This window comes from Bactrocera dorsalis, chromosome 2 (assembly GCF_023373825.1).
Source record: "Bactrocera dorsalis isolate Fly_Bdor chromosome 2, ASM2337382v1, whole genome shotgun sequence".
In the NCBI taxonomy this organism is placed as follows: domain Eukaryota; kingdom Metazoa; phylum Arthropoda; class Insecta; order Diptera; family Tephritidae; genus Bactrocera; species Bactrocera dorsalis.
Window position 1 is genome coordinate 67,817,992 of NC_064304.1, and position 6,108 is coordinate 67,824,099.

Below are 6,108 nucleotides of genomic sequence, written 5' to 3' on the forward strand. Positions count from 1 at the left end.
AAGGCAAATTGCTTTGCAAATCACTTAGAAATTTGCCCAAAGAACAACTTTAAGTTTATTAGGACTTCTACTTCTGAAGTGATTGGAATCATAAAAGAGAGCTAAATCCATCAAAAGGCATCAGTACACGATAATATTACTCCAAAAATGATAACTGAGTTACCAAATATAGCTATAGAAATGTTCTTCTTGCTCTTTAATTCAATTCTTGATTTCGTATAATATCCAATTTAGTGGAAAAAGTTGTAGATCATTATGATAGATAAACCTAGTAAAGACCTAATACAGCCGTCTTCCAACAAATACACCGATTAGTCTCTTACCCTGTATATCTAAAATATTTGAAAAATTGTTACTACCAAGGATGACGCCTTTCCTCCACGAAAATAATATAATACCAACGCATCAATTCGGGTTTCGTTCTAAACATGACACTGTAGAGCAAGTAAACAGAATTACGAACGAAATCAGGAAAGCATTCAAGCATAGAGAGTACTGTTCAGCTATTTTTCTAGATGTAGCTCAGGCGTTCGATAACCACTGCCACATCCACTTTTGCGGATGACACATCTCTAGTCCCATCAGAGCATCAAGAGTATTAGAGCAGGACCTAACTTTGATCGAACAATGGCTAGCCAACTATTAATGAGCAAAAATGCAAGAATTATTATTCTCGCTATGCCCAGAAACGTGTCTTCTTCTTTACTGGCGTAGACACCGCTTACGCGATTATAGCCGAGTCAACAACAGCGCGCCAGTCGTTTCTTCTCTTCGCTACGTGGCGCCAATTGGATATTCCAAGCGAGGCCAGGTCCTTCTCCACTTGGTCCTTCCAACGGAGTGGAGGTCTTCCTCTTCCTCTGCTTCCCCCGGCGGGTACAGCGTCGAATACTTTCAGAGCTGGAGTGTTTTCGTCCATTCGGACAACATGACCTAGCCAGCGTAGCCGCTGTCTTTTAATTCGCTGAACTATGTCAATGTCGCCGTATATCTTGTACAGCTCATCGTTCCATCGAATGCGATATTCGCCGTGGCCAACGCGCAAAGGACCATAAATCTTTCGCAGAACTTTTCTCTCGAAAACTCGCAACGTCGACTCATCTGTTGTTGACATCGTCCAGGCCTCTGCACCATATAGCAGGACGGGAATTATGAGTGACTTATAGAGTTTGGTTTTTGTCTGTCGAGAGAGGACTTTGCTTCTCAATTGCCTACTCAGTCCGAAGTAGCACCTGTTGGCAAGAGTTATCCTGCGTTGGATTTCAAAGCTGACATTGTTGGTGGTGTTTACGCTGGTTCCAAGATAGACGAAATTATCTACAACTTCAAAGTTATGACTGTCAACAGTGACGTGAGTGCCAAGTCGCGAGTGCGACGACTGTTTGTTTGATGACAGGAGATATTTCGTCTTGCCCTCGTTCACTGTCAGACCCATTTGCGTTGCTTCCTTGTTCAGTCTGGAGAAAGCAGAACTAACGGCGCGGGTGTTGAGACCGATGATATCAATATCATCGGCATACGCCAGCAGCTGTACACTCTTATAAAAGATTGTACCTGCTCGATTAAGTTCTGCAGCTCGAACTATTTTCTCCAGCAGCAGATTGAAGAAATCGCACGATAGGGAGTCGCCTTGTCTGAAACCTCGTTTGGTATCGAACGGCTCGGAGAGGTCCTTCCCGATCCTGACGGAGCTTTTGGTCCCGCTCAATGTCAGTTTACACAGCCGTATTAGTTTTGCGGGGATACCAAATTCAGACATTGCGGCATAAAGGCAGCTCCTTTTCGTGCTATCGAAAGCAGCTTTGAAATCGACGAAGAGGTGATGTGTGTCGATTCTCCTTTCACGGGTCTTTTCCAAGATTTGGCGCATGGTGAATATCTGGTCGGTTGTTGATTTACCAGGTCTGAAGCCACACTGATAAGGTCCAATCAGTTTGTTGACGGTGGGCTTTAATCTTTCACACAATACGCTCGATAGAACCTTATACGCGATATTAAGGAGGCTAATCCCACGGTAGTTGGCGCAGATTGTGGGGTCTCCTTTTTTATGGATTGGGCATAGCACACTTAAATTCCAATCATTGGGCATGCTTTCGTCCGACCATATTTTACAAAGAAGCTGATGCATGCTCCTTATCAGCTCTTCGCCGCCGTGTTTGAATAGCTCGGCTGGCAATCCATCCGCCCCCGCCGCTTTGTTGTTCTTCAGGCGGGTAATTGCTATTCGAACTTCTTCTTGGTCGGGCAATGGAACGTCTTTTCCATCGTCATCGATTGGGGAATCGGGTTCGTCTTCTCCTGGCGTTGTGTGTTCACTGCCATTCAGGAGGCTGGAGAAGTGTTCCCTCCATAATTTAAGTATGCTCTGGGCATCGGTGACTAGATCACCTTGGGGGGTTCTACATGAGTATGCTCCGGTCTTGAAACCTTCTGTAAGCCGCCGCATCTTTTGGTAGAATTTTCGAGCATTACCCCTGTCGGCCAGCTTATCAAGCTCTTCGTACTCACGCATTTCGGCCTCTTTCTTTTTCTGTCTACAAATGCGTCTCGCTTCCCTCTTCAACTCTCGGTATCTATCCCATCCCGCACGTGTTGTGGTCGATCGTAACGTTGCGAGGTAGGCAGCCTGTTTTCTCTCCGCTGCGACACGGCACTCCTCGTCGTACCAGCTGTTCTTTTGCACCTTCCGAAAACCAATGGTTTCGGTTGCAGCTGTACGTAAGGAGTTTGAAATGCCGTCCCACAGTTCCCTTATACCGAGTTGTTGACGAGTGCTCTCAGAGAGCAGGAGTGCAAGCCGAGTGGAAAACCTTTCGGCTGTCTGTTGTGATTGCAGCTTCTCGACGTCGAACCTTCCTTGTGTTTGTTGGCGTGCGTTTTTTGCTGCACAGAGGCGGGTGCGAATCTTAGCTGCAACAAGATAGTGGTCCGAGTCGATGTTAGGACCTCGGAGCGCACGCACATCTAGATGTGCGTCCATAAACGTGTCGGATAGTTAAAATAAACAATGTCCTAGTACCCCAAGCAAATGAAGTGAATTATCTTGGAATTCACCTAAATCGAAAGCTCACGAGGCGAAAACATATAGCGAGTAAATTAACTTGCATGAAGTTAAGAGCGGCCAGCCCGCCTACTAGAGAGCAACGTTCTACCAAAAAAGCTCAACCACATTATTGAGCTTCTTTAGTTTTAAATATATTTAAGATTTTAATACTTATTGTTAGGCTAAGCAGATTCAATAAATAAAGAAATGTTGAAAAAAAAACATTCAGCTATAGAGAAAATCATCTGAAAGTTAGTAAATTATTATTATTATTTTTATTTTTTTAATTTAATTTCGTTTACACTATATTTGAAATTAATGTTTTATTTCATTTTTGTTTTAATTGAAACGCGAAGTTTAGGGGCGTTATTACTTTAAAAACAATAAAGCCGGCCGCTTTTATATAAGAACAGTAAAAATTATAATTATAATTAGATACTATAATTTAGTTTACATATGCTTACTAAAAACATAAAAAACAAATAAAAAAAGAGGGCTAAATTCGGGTGCAGCCGAAAATTTTACACTCTTGCAAATTGCAAAATAAGATTTAAACTTTCATTAACTATCATATCATATCAGAGTAAAGTCAGCCGGACGTTCATAAGTCCTGATATTAGTTATACAGGGGCTAAGCCAAGTTTTCGCTTAAATTTATCTACACACAAAGATACAAGAATAAAACGCTTTCTCTTATTTTCATTGGGATAACTCACACATTTGTCGATATATACGGTACAAAGACGCCCCGAAGTTTGGAAATCTTTATATTAAGTATATGGGGCTAACGGAAATACCCAACTCATTTTTGACTTGCAAGTATTCCATTAAAAGAGCAGGATTATCCCTAAATTTTAGTTACATATATAACACATTGACCGACATTTTCGATGAAAAGTCAACTATAGGTACCGGGATCTAAATAACGAGAATTGAAGAGGGCAGCGAGACGCATTTGCGGACAGAAAAAGGGAGAGGTCGAAATGCGTGAGTATGAAGAGCTTGACAAGCTGGACGACAGGGGTAATGCTCGAAAATTCTACGAAAAAATGCGACAGAAGGTTTCAAGACCGGAGTATACTCTTGTAAAACCCAAGGAGGTGATCTAGTAACCAATCCCTAGAGCATAATAAAATTATGGAGGGAACTTCTTCAGCCTGCTGAATGGCAGTGAATGCATAACGCCAAGAGAAGTCTAATCCGATTCCCCAATCGATGACGATGGAGCAGTCGTTCCAATGCCCGACCATGAAAAAGTTCGAATAGCAATTACCCGTCTGAAGAACAACAAGCAGGGTGTAGAGCATGGACAATGAAAACATCTGATGAGTCGACGTTGTGAGTTATCGAGATAAAAGTTCTGCGAAGATTTATGGTCCTTTGCGTTTTGCGCACGGCGAATATCGCTTTCGATGAAAGGATAAGCTGTATGAGATATATAACGACATTGAAATAGTTGGAGTTGGAATGACCAGGTGGAGAAGGACCTGGCCAATCGGCGCCACTTTGAGAAAAGAAGAACGCCACTGGCGCGCTTTAACCGCGTAGGCGTACTCTCCGCCAGTAAAAGAGAAGAAGAAGGGGCTTGAAAAAATTTTATTGGATTAAAAAAAGCAAATATTGACCATAAGGTAAGATAGAAAACACTAAAGACATTATTCGCGTAAGGTTTTATCCTGTTATATTAATTTCTTTTTGATTTCTGTACTGGATACTGAACGAATCAGGTGGAATTTAAGATTGTGCTATATGAGAAGTAGTCGTGGTTGTTTCTCGATTTCGACCATTTTTACACTGCGACATAAAAATGTAAGAATGTCACGTAGTAAATTTTCACCAAATTGTGGACTATGCCACGGCCATCGTCCAATTTTTACACCAGCTGTCATAAAGCTCTTTTATACTATCTCCGTTGTGAAACTTTATGTTTCTGGCGTATTTAGTTATTGATTTAGTAGTTTTTAACAGTACCGTTATATGGGAAGTGAGCGGGGTTATTCTCCGATTTCATCCATTTTCACACCGACGGTAGAAGTTCTTATAAGATTTCTACTCAGCAAATTGGGTTTTTGTACCTTATGTGGTTTAGGAGATATCGACTCAGTATTTCCTACTGCGATCCTCTTTACCAAACTACAGCTTTATATCTTGATTTAGTGCTTAGTTATAGCCCTTGCGTGGCAGTGGTCCGATTACGCCCATCTACGAACTTGATTTTTTTTTGTACAGGGTGGGCCATATAAAGTTTTAAATTTAAATTTAAAATTCGGTTAACATTGCGCGATATCGCTCACCATTGATGGTTTCGGCGGTTCCTTCTTCATTTTCGAAGAAAAATGGGCCGATGATTCCACCAGACTAAAATCCACACCATACAGTGATTCGTGCTGGGTGCATTGGCTTCTAAATGATTACGTGCGGGTTTTCTGTGCCCCAAATGCGACAATTCTGCATGTTAACGTAACCATCGAGGTGGAAATGAGCCTCGTCCGAAAAGATGATTTTTCGGTAAAATTGACCATCCTCGGCCAAACGATCTTTGGAAAAAAGTTTTCAATATTTTCCAGTGAATAGCGACCCATTTCGTAAATTTTAGACTTTTTACTGAATATCTGTCACTTTCCGAATGGTATTTGACGTTTCCAATGTCAAAATATAGATAATTCAAATTTAAAACGTTAGATGGCCCACACGTTACTAAGAATCCACATACCAAGTTTCATCAATATTTACTCAAGTAGCAGTTTGTTTGGACGGACGGACAGACAGACAGTCAACCGGATTTCAACTTTTCTCGTCACCCTGATCATTTATATATATATAATCCTATATCTATCTCGATTAGTTTTAAGTGATACGTACAACCGTTAGGTGCTCAAAACAAACAAAAACAGAGTATTACTGTAGTAGCTGGTTGCAAGAGTATAAAAACAAAATTGAAGAGAATCTCGAACGAAAGGAAAAGTCCGAAAAAATATAAGAAAGTATAGTGGTAAGCTTTGCGTGGCCAAAAGTGTAAATGGTCTCATCGAAATCGCATGAATTTAGAAACATGCCGAAGAATG